General features: G+C 46.6%; 1 long non-coding RNA gene across 5 annotated transcripts in view; it reads left to right on the top strand.

Moving 5' to 3' along the window:
* Positions 1–13,167, top strand: part of LOC109729226 (uncharacterized) — a 29,407-nt gene that overhangs the window by 11,299 nt on the left and 4,941 nt on the right. For all 5 annotated transcript variants that reach the window (XR_012914221.1, XR_012914219.1, XR_012914218.1 and 2 more), the window contains one exon: positions 4,724–4,809. This is a non-coding gene — a long non-coding RNA (uncharacterized LOC109729226). The remainder of the gene's footprint in view (positions 1–4,723; positions 4,810–13,167) is intronic.

Raw genomic sequence — 13,167 nt, 5'->3', positions numbered from 1 at the left:
CGGGCCTCAGACACAGCTGGAATAGCTTTGTGACATCCCGTAGTGCCAGAGCTGGTGCAGCAGTGAGAGCTGCTTTTAGTGGCTCAAAGGCTTGTTCTTTTTCTGTCCACATCAAGGATGGGTCTTTGCCCCTAGTGCCGGCGTATAGGGGCTTAGCTAAATCTGCGAACGCTGGAATACACGGGTGGCAATATCCCAGCGCCCCTAAGAACTCTCTGACTTGCCTTTTGGTGGTGGCTGTAGGTATCTGCAACATGGCTCGGATTCTGCTCTGAGATAGGGCTCGATGACCCTCAGTCAACTCATATCCCAGGTATGTTGCTGTCTGGGTGCAGAGTTGAGCCTTTTTTGCTGACACCCTGTAGCCCAACCTTTGTAACTCCTGCAGGAGACTCAGGGAGGTGTGCTGGCATTCCTCCTCAGTTTTAGTAGCTATCAGCAGGTCATCGACATACTGTAGCAAAGAGACCACAGGGTGTCTTTCCTCTTGCCCCTGTAGATCCCTACTTAAGGCCTCATCAAAGAGGGTCAGCAAGTTTTTGAACCCTTGGGGAAGGCGTGTCCAGGTTAACTGCCCTGAATAACCTCCCTCAGGGTCTGTCCATTTGAATGCAAAAATCGGCTGACTCAGTGGGGAGAGAGGCAGGGAGAAGAAAGCATCTTTGAGGTGTAGGACGGTGTAGACCACCTGGTTAGGGGGAATGAGGCTCAGCAGAGTGTAGGGGTTGAGTACCGTGGGGGGTGGATAGTTTCCACTCTCCAGTTTATCTCCCTCAGGTCCTGTACTGGCCGATAGTCGTTAGTTCCAGGCTGACTGACAGGGGATTGATATTCCCGCGTCCCTCAGGTGCTTGATGTCCACTGCTATGCCTTGTCGGGGGTCCAAAGAAATAGAGTACTGGCATACTTGCAGTGGGCTTGCTGTGCTGCAGTTCCACTACTATGGGTGGTTGGTGCTTTGCCAAGCCTGGGGGGTTTGTTTCAGCGCATACGCCCAGGACTTGAGTCCTCCATTGTGCCAACAAGGCGGAGCTCCCTGAAGCCTCTGAGGCTTCCTCCTCCTAGAGGACGTATTCCTCGGACAAGGGGGTTGAGTACAGGATGCACTGCGGGGTCTCGGGAAGAGACAGAGTGGTAGTTCCTGCCAAACTGAAGGAGATGGTGGAATGCAACTTTTCTAGCAGATCTCCCCCGAGCAGCGGGTATAGGCAGTCTGGCATAACTAGAAAGGAGTGTGTGATGACCCCTTTTCCTAAATCTGTGAGGCTGGCAGTAGTCCATGGATACATTTTGGGCTGCCCCATTGCCCCCACTATGGGAGTCTTGGTTTTGGTTAGCGGTCCCACAGCCTCTTTTAGGATGGAGATGGTAGCTCCCGTATCAACTAAAACGTCCGCAGGCCGGCCCCCTACCTTCAAGGTTATCATGGGCTCCCGGGGGCCAAGAGGGTAGGAGCCCCAACCCCTTCATTGGGCACTCTCCAGGAGGACCTGGGCGGGCCTCTCCTGGGCCTCCCCCTGTTGGGGCACTCGTTTTCCCAATGCCCGAATTGCTTCCAGACTGCACATTGGTCGGGAGCTAACGTTTTTCTTCTACGGAGTGTCCTCCTGGGGGAGTTCTGTGGCTTCCTGGAGGGGGCCTCCCTGTCTTCGGGGTGGCCTAGTTTCCTGCAGTGTGGCAATGACAACTCTTGCCGTCTTTTTGGTGGCTGCTACCTCGGCTGAGTCCCAGTTATTAAAGACCTTTTGAGCTATTTCTACTAACTCACTGAGATTTTTCCCTTTAAACCCATCTAATTTCTGCAACTTCCTCCTGATGTCTGGGGCCGACTGGGACACAAAGGCAACATTAATAGCTGTACGGTTCTCAGGTGCCTCTGGGTCTATGGGGGTGTAAGTCCGGTAAGCCTCAAACAATCGCTCCAAGAAGGCGGCCGGACTTTCCCCACTTCCCTGAGCCAATCCACTAACCTTAGACATATTTGTGGGCTTCCTAGCTGCTCCACGGAGGCCCAGCAACAGAGTCTGGTGATATTGGGTCAGCGACCCCCTACCTTGCTCAATGTTAGGGTCCCGGTCTGGTCTATGGTTGGGGAAGCGAGTCTCTATGAAGTCTGCATCAGATGCCGCTGCCCATTCGAGCCAAGAACAGCTTTTCTCACCTCCCAGTTTATGCCCTCGCATTCTTTGGATGTGAAGAGAACCTGGAGGAGCTGCTGGCAGTCGTCCCATGTGGGTTGGTGGGTGTGAAACACCGTTTCCAAGAGGGAAATGAGACCCTGTGGTTTCTTGGAAAATTGAGGGGTTTGGGCCTTCCAGTTATACAAATCACTGGTAGAGAATGGGACATAAACCATAAAAGGGCAGTCACTCCTGGGCAGAAGGGCCATCTGGCACAGTGGTAAGATAGCCCTGGGGTCCCCCTTGAGTCCGGTGAAAGGGGTCGGTGTCACCTTCCACGGGTTCTTGGACTATAGCGTGGTTCAGGGGTTGCTTTTCTCTTACCCTGGGCCTCTTGTCCCCTACCTGATTCTAGGGCCCTTCTCTCTCCCCTATCCTGCTCGCCTCCCCTGTCTTGGGCGGCCTCAGGGGGGACATAAGGCAGAGGTTGCCATGGATCACACAGGAGGTCTTTACCCTGCGATGGGAAGACGGGGGTGGGGGGGGTGGGGGGTGCATCTTTAGAGACTTATCAGGGAGTGGAGATGTTCTACGCCTGCTCCCTGGGGTCTGGTTAGAAGTGCCTGCGAATAAGACTTGAGAGGGTTTGACATCAACACACTTGGTTAAGTATTGGGGTCTTTCAGTAGCTACGTCAATCCAGACATCGATATATGGAACTTGGTCTGGGTGACCTGGGTCACTATAGACCACCCGCCATATACTGAGTAGGAGGGATAAGTTGAAGGAGCCCTCTGGTGGCCAGTGAGTGCCAAAAGAAGGCCACTCTAAATTTATATAAAATCCTAAGAGTGGGGGCGTTGACCCAGGCACCCTAATCCCTGACTCGCCTGGAAAGTCATAGAAGTTTTTCAGGAGACAGCCCAAGGGGTTTTTCTGAGCCGAGGGACCCTGTCCCATCCTGAAAGAGATAAAGGCCAGCTGAAAGCGGGAGAGAATTTAGAAGTTAGATGGAGGAAGGGATCCGAGGGGACCCACAGGCGGGGAGTTCCAAGTCCTGTCGGGGTCTGTAAAGAAGACGGTGGTGGATTTGTCAGATGTTTAGGGAGATCCGGTCCGGAGGCTCCCAACCACTTTTTCTTTTCCTTACAGTAAAAACAACACAGAACCGGCCCCTGGGGGAGACGATCTCCCATTTATGTTGTTGTCCCTCCCTTTCCCGATTTGAACGAAGCAGAAAGACAGACAAAAGAGGGGGAGTTTTTTCTTTCAGGTGTCCGCCTGGCTAGTCTCTCGAGGCGTACTTGTGCAAAGCCCGGCCCGTCACTCCCTATCACAGGGAGTGAATCGCCGTTATGCCGGACGCCGCCACAGAACCGCAGGTTAGGACCCACTCAGACCCCGTAGCCGAGGCCTGTGGGGCCACAGAGTCAGTGGCCGCAAGCAGTCACCAAGTTGCTTTCACTCACACGAGGTTAAACAATTCCTCCCCCCCCCAACACCCTTTGATATCCACTATCTTACTCTGACCTGGGTATCCTTAGCGATGTCTCACAAGGAACCGGAGGTGGCCCTTGTGCTGCGTCCAGGGGTCCAACCCCCAGAAAACTCTGTACAGAGACCTACTCACCAAGAGACGTCCCTTGTCCCGGTGCCACTGATCAATGGGGTCCCCAGTCTACTGCAGGGTGGAGGAACGTCTCTCCGCGGCCTCCCCTGCAGCGACTAGGGCCTGCCCCAATAGAATTTGCCCGGGAGGAGCCGAAACTCCTCCCGTCTGGGTCCGGTCAGTGGTTGATCTCGCTGGGGCCTCCAAAATGTTGTAAACCAGCGGATCAAGGGGACCCAGGCAACAGAATCCAATCAGTCAAATTAGTTTATCGATACCTGCACAGGGGCTGTCACCACTCCATGCAAGGAGGGAGAAGCAGCCCGGAACCAAAGCTTTTGCGGGTTTTTATACCCTAGGGGCTGGCAGCTATGCAAGTGAGCGATCACAGGAGCAGAACTTTGCGGTTTTCCAAAGCTTAACACTCTGATAAAAAAAAAAAAAAAAAAAAAAAAGAACTTTGCGGTTAGTCGTTAATCAAATGAACAATGGAAAGGGACATTGAGGGATGAGGGACTTTTCCTGGAACAGGACTTCTCTATTCTTTCTGGGAACAGGCCTCCTTGACTCCCTTTTCTCTCTGGGAACTTTCTCTAGGAACTTTTTATACAGTCAGGACCTTTTACTAATAGTTAGAGCAAGACTGACTCCATTTTAGATTTATAGGAGCCATCTTTAGTCTATGTACTTCATAAGTACCAGGCATCGATCTTTTCTAAAAACGTTTTTTTTCCAAATGAGTCCAATGGCTTCCGACCTTAGGACAGAGGCATACGCTCTGGGAACAGGACTTTCCTTTCCAAGTGAGGAGCAGCAACTGGGAACCGAGTCAGAGCGGGAGGTGGTTGTGGGCGTGTGGGCGCTGGCCCAAGAGCACTTTCCATTGCTGAGCTTGGGCTCTGACCTTCAGAACACTGTATTTGAAAATTATTAAGAAAAATCCCTTTTGAGCATAGAATTGATTGTATATTTTGGACATGATTTTGATTTCTAGTGGAAGATGAGGAAGAAACAATTGAACAAGAAACGAAAGAAGGAAACATCAACCACCACGCCGAGCTGCCCCCTTGGTCAGGGAAGGTGAGTGGGTGACGTGTCGACTTGTGTGTCCCACGCCGGGCGTGTCAGGAGCCCCTGCTGCTCACAGGTGCTGGAACGAGGTCCCATCCTCACAAACCCCCGGAATGTCAGTGGGAGCTTCAGGCCCCAGGAGAAAAGGGCAGTCAGGTGTGTAACATGCCACAGCCCTTAACCAAGAGTTTGTTTGTTTTTGAGACAAAGTCTCACTCGGTCACCCTGGGTAGAGGGCGGTGGCATCGTCGCAGCTCACTACTGCAACCTCAAACTCCTGGGCTCAAGCGATCCTCCCGCCTCGGCGTCACAGAGTGCTAGGACTATAGGACATGAGCCACTGTGCCCGGGCAATCAGGAGTTTTAAAGTGCTAACTATGTATTACTCGTTCTTTTCTATAGAAGATACAAAATTCTTAGCATTAGCTTGAAAAGTGGCAATCTGAATAAAAGAAATGGATGTGCACACTGCTCACCTTCCTGGAGGAGGGGTTCCCTGGCGCGTTGCCTGCGAGCTGCATGGTCCACCCTTCTCCCCTCGCTGGGAGGACGGGGCTCCTTCTGGGCCCTGGGCCTGCGGGCATCAGCTGGTGAGGGGCAGTGTCCCGGCAGAGCCAGCCCTGCCCCGCCTCGTGGGCTTGGGGTGTGAACCCTCCCGATTCCCCAGACTGCTCTTCCAGGACCCCCTCCGCCCTGCATCGTCTCAAAGGAAAAGCGATTTCAGCTGTGCCCGGTTCCAACCCTCGGCAGGAAATATGAGACTTTCATAGAATCCCAATTGCCTGAAAAGCGATTTCCTTTTTTCTGTCCTCCTTTCGATAAATGTCTATAAAGTACCTCTGCAGAAAAGTGGCGTGACCCGTATCATTGACCACATCAGCGCTGACAATTTTTGCTTCCTAGTGGCGTTTCCCACGAGCTCTCCCCTCTGCCTGCTCTCTGTGCAGGTAACTGGGGCCCCCACCTCATCGTGGCCAGAAGCCGGGGCGCCCTGGGGTGGGAGCTGGAGCTGGAGCTGAAGCGCTGGTGCCCGGCTTGAAGGTCCTTCTGTACCTCGCGGCCCACGAGGGCGCAGGGCGGAGAGACAGGCACCCGCCCGCGCCTGGCTGCGGCTGTGGGTTTGGGGAGCATGCAGGTAATCGCCTTTCCCGCCGCTCCTGCCTTGCTGCACCGTGGGGGGAGGACAGGTGCGAGAGGGAGTTTGGGTTGAGGCACCAGGTGTTTGGATTGGCGAGAGGAGAGTTTCTTTCTGGTGAAATGCTGCTCAGAAATAAACCTTGGTGGGTTTCAGGGGAGATTCGGGATCTCTTTCCCAAGAGGATCCAGAACAAGAAAGAGCCCCTGGGCGTAACCGGCATTGTTGGAAAGAATGAGGTGGCATCGCCCTGTGAGATGCGCCTTTGATTATGAACGCACAGTGTGCTCCAAAGTAACGTTGCCTGTGGGTGCACCTCGCAGCTTGGGTTCAATTCTTTTTTTTTCTTTGAGGCAGAGTCTCACTCTGTCGCCCTTGGCAGAGTGCAGTGGTGGCATCATAGCTCACCGCAGCACCCTCCTGGGCTCAGGCGAGCCTCCTGCCTCAGCCTCTCGGTAGCTGGGACTGCAGGCGTGCGCCACCACGCCCGGCTAATTTTTTTCTTGAGTGATGATGAGTCAATGTCTTCTGTTGGTTTTTCTCACAGAAACTAAAAATGGGTTTCTGTATATGTACTCATTATTCTTTCTAGTTGTCTGTATGATTTATGTTGCTCATTTTATTTTATTTTTAAATTTTAGTATATTATGGGGGTACAAGTGTTAAGGTTACATATATTGCCCATGCCCCCTCCCCCCTCGAGTCACAGCCACCCGATAAATGTTACTCCTATGTGTCCACTTAGGTGTTGATCGTTAATATCAATTTGCTGGTGAGTGCATGTGGTGCTGATTTTTCCATTCTTGAGATACTTCACTTAGTAGAATGGGTTCCAGCTCTATCCAGGAATATACAAGAGGTGCTAGATCACCATTGTTTCTTATAGCTGAGTAGTACTCCATGGTATACATGTACCACATTTTATTAATCCACTCATGAATTGATGGGCACTTGGGTTGTTTCCACAGCTTTACAGTTGTGAATTGTGCTGCTACAAACATTCAAGTGCAGGTGTCTTTTTCATAAAGTGACTTTTGATCTTTTGGATAGATGCCCAGTAGTGGAATTGCTGGATCAAATGGTAGATCTACTTGTATTGCTTTGAGGTATCTCCATATTGCTTTCCACAGAGGTTGAACTAGTTTGCAGTCCCACCAGCAGTGTAGGAGTGTTCCTCTCTCTCCACATCCACGCCAGCATTTGTTGTTGGGGGACTTTTTGATAAAGGCCATTCTCACTGGAGTTAAGTGATATCTCATTGTGGTTTTGATTTGCATTTCCCTGATGATTAGAGATGTTGAACATTTTTTCATATGTTTGTTGGCCATTGTTCTGTCGTCTTTTGAGAAGTTTCTGTTCGTGTCCTTTGTTCATTTTTTAATAGGGTTGCTTGATTTTTTTCTTGCTGATTTTCCTGAGTTCTAAATAGATTCTAGTTATCAGCCCTTTATCAGATGTGTAGCTTGCAAAAAATTTCTCCCATTCTGTGGGTTGTCTGTTTGCTCTTGACAGTTTCTTTGGCTGTACAGAAGCTTTTTAATTTGATCAGGTCCCATTTGTTTATTTTTGTTGCTGTTGTGATTGCCTTTGGGGTCGTCTCATAAATTCTTTACCTAGGCCAATGTCTAGAAGGGTATTCCCAACATTTTCCTCTAGAATTCTAATAGTTTCACATCTAAGGTTCAAGTCTGTTACCCAGCGTGAGTTGATTTTTGTGAGAGGTGAAAGATGTGGGTCTTGTTTCAGTCTTCTACATGTGGGTATCCAGTTTTCCCAGCACCATTTATTGAATAAGGATTCTTTTCCCCAGTGTATGTTTTTGTCTTTGTCGAAGATTAGTTGGCTATATGAGGATGGTTTTATATCTGTGTTCTCTGTTCTGTTCCACTGGTCAATGGTTCTTGTGCCAATACTATGATGTTTTAATGACTATAGCCTTGTAGTATAGTTTGAAGTCTGGTAAATTGAAACTCCTATTTTGTTTTTATTACCTAGGATCGATTTTGCTGTATGGGGTCTTCTCTGGTTCCATATGAAGCGTAAAATTATTTTTTTCTATATCTGTGAAAAATGATAATGGTATTTTGATAGGGATTGCATTGACTCTGTAGGTCACTTTGGGTGGTATAGACATTTTAACAATGTTGATTCTGCCGACCCATGAGCATGGTATCTTCTTCCATTTGTTTACGTCCTCTACTATTTCTTTCTTCAGTGTTTCATGGTTCTCCCTGTAGAGGTCTTTTACCTCCTTAGTTTAATATATTCCAAGGTATTTTATTTTCTTTATTGCTATTTTGAAGGGAATTGAGTGTTTGATTTGGTTCTCACTTTAACTGTTGTTGGCGTACATGAATGCCTCTGATTTCTGTGTTTTGATTTTGTATCCTGAGACTTTACCAAATTCATGTATCAATTCAAGGAGTCTCTTGGTTGAATCCTTGGGGTTTTCTAAGTATAATATCATGTCATCAGCACAGAGTGCGAGTTTGATCTCTTCTGCTCCCATTTGGACGCCTTTAATTCTGCGCTCTTGTCTGATTGCTGTAGCAAGGACTTCCAGCACAATGTTGAACAGAAGTGGAGATAGGGGGCACAACTTTTCCCCATTCAGTATGATATTGGCTGTGGGTTTGTCATATATGGCTTGTATCATTTTTAGGTAAGCCCTGTCTATGCCTATTTTGTTGAGTGCTCTTATCATAAAAGGGTGTTGAATTTCGTCAAATGCTTTTTCTGTGTCTATCGAGAGGGTCATATGGTATTTGTTTTTACTTCTGTTTATATGGTGAATTATATTTATAGATTTATGTATATTGAACCATCCCTGCATCCCTGGGATGAAGCCCACTTGGTTGTGATGAATTATTTTCTTGACAAGCACCTGGATTTGATTGGCTAGGATTTTTTTTTTTTTTTTTTTTTTTTTTTTAGACAGAGTCTCACTTTGTTGCCCAGGCTAGAGTGAGTACCGTGGCATCAGCCTAGCTCACAGCAACCTCAAACTCCTGGGCTCAAGCAATCCTCCTGCCTCAGTCTCCTGAGTAGCTGGGACTACAGGCATGCGCCACCATGCCTGGCTAATTTTTTTCTATATATATTAGTTGGCCAATTAATTTCTTTCTATTTTTATAGTAGAGACAGGGTCTCGCTCTTGGTCAGGCTGGTTTCGAACTCCTGACCTCAAGCAATCCACCTGCCTTGGCCTCTCAGAGTGTTAGGATTACAGGCGTGAGCCACCACGCCTGGCCTTGGCTAGGATTTTGTTGAGAATTTTTGCATCTGTATTCATAAGGGATATTGGTCTGTAGTTTTCTTTTTTTGTTGCATCCTTTCCTGGTTTGGGTATCAGGGTTATGTTCGCTTCATAAAATGTGTTGGGGAGGATTCCATCCTTCTCGATGTTGTGGAATAATTTCTGCAGGATAGGCACCAGTTCTTCTTTGTAGGTGTGGTAAAATTTGGGTGTGAAACCATCTGGTCCAGGGCTTTTCTTTTTAGGAAGGTTTCTTCTTGCTGTTTCAATTTCAGTACTTGATATTGGTCTGTTCAGGAATTGTATTTCTTCTTGGTTGAGCCTAGCAAGGCTGTGTGTTTCTAAGAAATTGTCCATTTCCTCCACATTTTCCAGTTTGTGGGCATAGAGGTTTTTGTAGTATTCATAAATTATATCTTGTATCTCCATGGCATCAGTTGTAATTTCTCCTTTATTGTTCCTGATGGAGCTTATTAGAGATTTTTCTTTTCTGCTTTTCATTAGTCTAGCCAATGGTGTGTCAATTTTGTTTATTTTTTTCAAAGAACCAACTTTTTGTTAATCTTCCATATAGTTTCCCTGTTGTCAATTTCATTTAGTTCTGATTTGATCTTAAAGATTTCACCACTTCTGGGTTTGGGGTTGGTCTGTTCTTCTTTTTCCAACTCTTTGAGATGATTCATTAGGTTGTCTATTTGTGATCTTTTCAACTTTTGGATATAGACATTTATGGAAATAAACTTTCCTCTCAGGACTGCTTTAGCTGTGTCCCACGGGTTTTGGTAACTGTGTCACCTTTGTCATTTAGTTCAAAGAATCTTTTGATTTCCATCTCAATTTCCTCGTTTATGAAGTGATCATTCAGCAGGTTGTTTAGTTTCCATGACTTTGTGTAGAAATGAGAACTCCTGTTAGGATCAATTTCTACACTTATTCCATTGTGGTCTGAAAAGATACGTGGTATAATTTCTATTTTTTTAAATTGTTTGAGATGTGCTTTGTGTCCTAGGATATGATCAATCTTAGAGAATGACCCATGAGCTGATGAGAAGAATATATATTCAGTGGTTTTGGGGTAGAATGTCTTGTAAATGTCAGTCAGGCACATTTGTTCTAGAGTTCTGTTTAAGTCCATTATTTCTTTGTTGATTTTCTGTTTGGAGGATCTCTCCTGTGCTGTCACGGGACAGACATAAAGTCTCCAGCTATTATGGTGGTGGTGTTTATCTATTTGTTTAGATCATGTAGAGTTTGATTTATGAATCTGGGTCCACCAAGGTTGGGTGTATATATATTTAGAATTGTTATGTCTTCTTGTTGAACTGTACCCTTCACCATTATATAGTGACCTTCTTTGTCTTTTATTACTTTTGTTGATTTAAAAACTAAGTTATCTGTAATCAGCACCACCATACCAGCTTTCTTTTGGCTTCCATTTGCTTGAAATATTGTTCTCCACCCCTTTACCTTTAGTCTATATGCGTCCTTGCCGGTTAGATGTGTTTCCTGAAGGCAGCAGATACTTGGCTTTTTTTTTTTTTTTTTTTTTTTTTATCCATTCGGCCAGCCTATGTCTCTTGAGTGGCGAGTTCAAGCCATTCACATTTATTGAGATAACTGATAGGTGGGGCAGATTTCTGTTCATTATGTTGGGTTGAACTTTGTTGCTTTGTTTTCTCTCTTAAGCCATTTTGGTATCTGGGCTTTGATCTTTAGCTTTGAGTAGGTTTATGTTCGTGTTTATTGTGCTAATCCGTGGGTAACACTGTTTTGAGTACTTCTTGAAGTGCTGGTCTTTTCTTGATGAATTCCCTCAGTCTTTGCTTATCTGAGAATGTCTTGATTTCTCCTTCATATACAAAACTTAGTTTTGCAGGGAATAAGATTCTAGGCTGGGCATTGTTCTGTTTCAGAAGGGTGAGAACGGGGCCCCAGTCTCTCCTTGCTTGTAAAGTCTCAGTAGAGAAGTCTGGTGTTATTTGAATTTGCTTTCCCTTGTATGTTACTTGCTTCTTTTGTCTTACAGCTCTTAGAAGGGCCTTTTTTTTTTTTTTTTTTTTTTTTTTGAGACAGAGTCTTGCTTTGTTGCCCAGGCTAGAGTGAGTGCCATGGCATCAGCCTAGCTCACAGGAACCTCAAACTCCTGGCTCAAACAATCCTCCTGCCTCAGCCTCCCAAGTAGCTGGGACTACAGGCATGTGCCACCATGCCCGGCTAATTTTTTGTATATATATTAGTTGGCCAATTAATTTCTTTCTATTTATAGTAGAGCCGGGGTATCGCTCTTGCTCAGGCTGGTTTCGAACTCCTGACCTTGAGCAATCCGCCCGCCTCGGCCTCCCAGAGAGCTAGGATTACAGGCGTGAGCCACCGCGCCCGGCCTAGAAGGGCCTCTTTAGTTGATATTTTGGTCAGTCTGATGACTGCATGTCGTGATGTCCTCTTGTTTGCATTGAATCTCCCAGGGGGTCCTCTGAGCTTCTTGAACTTGTATATCGAGACTTTTAGCAAGGCCTAGGAAATTTTCCTCTATTATATCTTCAAATAGCTTGTCTAACCCTTGAGTGTTTTCTTCTTCCCCTTCTGGTAACCCTACGACCCTCACATTAGGTTTCTTCACATAATCCCACATCTCCTGTAGGCTTTGTACTTTTCTCTTGTTTCTCTGCTCTGTCTCTGTGACTGATTTATTTAATTGGAAGGTGATATCTTCAATCTCTGAGATTCTTTCTTCTGTTTGATCTACCCTGTTCTTGAGGCTTTCCACTGTGTTTTGTAGTTCCCTGAATTGATTCTTCATTTTCAGGAATTCGGTTAAACTTTTCTTCATCGTATCAATTTCTTTAGTGACTTTTTGTTCCAGGTCCTGGAGTCTTTTTGTGTTTTCTTTGTGGTGGTTATCCAGTTGTTCTTGCAGGTTGTTGAATTTTCTTATCAACATTCGAAATTCCTCTTCTGTCATTTTGGTTGCCTGATTTTGGTTGGTGTCTGTTTCTAAGGGGCTGTTGCTCCTCTTTGGGAGTTTGGTTTCTGTTTGGTTCTTCATATTTCCGGAGTACCTTCTGTTATGTCCAGATCCTGATACCCCAGAACAGAGAGCCGGTCACTCAATAATTTGGGTTAAAATAGGGAGTTTATTGGGACTGGCTCAAGCTAGGGTCCAGGCCCCAGAGCTGCACCAATGCAGGGGCCTCTCAATGGACAAGGACTTTGGGCAAGGTTTCAGCACAGGTTTTATACTTTTAGTTGTTGTGCAACTCAGGTTACTGGTTACAAGTGATATCCCGTGCCTGCCCGGCACCCACATACCTGACACAAGCTGTTCACGCACTGATCATGCTGGCCGTGTATTCTGATTGGTTGGCTAGGTTCCAGGGACTTTCCAGCACCTATCAGTATCAGTATCTCCCCTGGGGTCCTGAGATCTGGTTTTTTGGGTTTTTTTGGGGTTTTTTGTTTGTTTGTTTTTGAGGGTTTTTTTGTGTTTTTTTTTTTTTTTTTACTCTGCAGAAGCCTGTCATGGCTTCAGTCAGGCTAAGTGGCAAGCAAGCAAGCGATATATAAAAGCCAAGGTACACGGGCCAAGATGGCAGTTAGCTTGTGTCCCACATTCCCCCCTTCTTTATGCCCCTATTGAGCATTCTTGCTCGTCTGCAGATTTTGCCATGTTTCTCATTTTTAAGCAAGAGTCCCCACCAAGCTGTTGATATTGCTGTCGCAACACCATTAACTGCACAGTATTGACTCGCTCTCTAACAAAGGCAACTAATTTATTTAGGAAGCAGGGTCCAAACATCAAAATAAGCATAAGCACAAACAAGGCTCCTAGCAAGGTGGAGATCAAGCTGATCAGCCAAAGGGAGCTATTAAACCATGATTTAAACCATCCTTTGCTCTGCTCTTGTTCTCGCTTTTGCTTTGCCAATCCCTCTCTCTTTGGGGTCACTCACAGCCTCTAGCCCCTAGCTGTCCTCCC

The sequence above is a fragment of the Microcebus murinus genome, chromosome 22 (assembly GCF_040939455.1).
Source record: "Microcebus murinus isolate Inina chromosome 22, M.murinus_Inina_mat1.0, whole genome shotgun sequence".
NCBI lineage: Eukaryota > Metazoa > Chordata > Mammalia > Primates > Cheirogaleidae > Microcebus > Microcebus murinus.
Note: the sequence above shows the minus strand (reverse complement) of the source record. Positions and strands in the feature narration are given on the sequence as shown.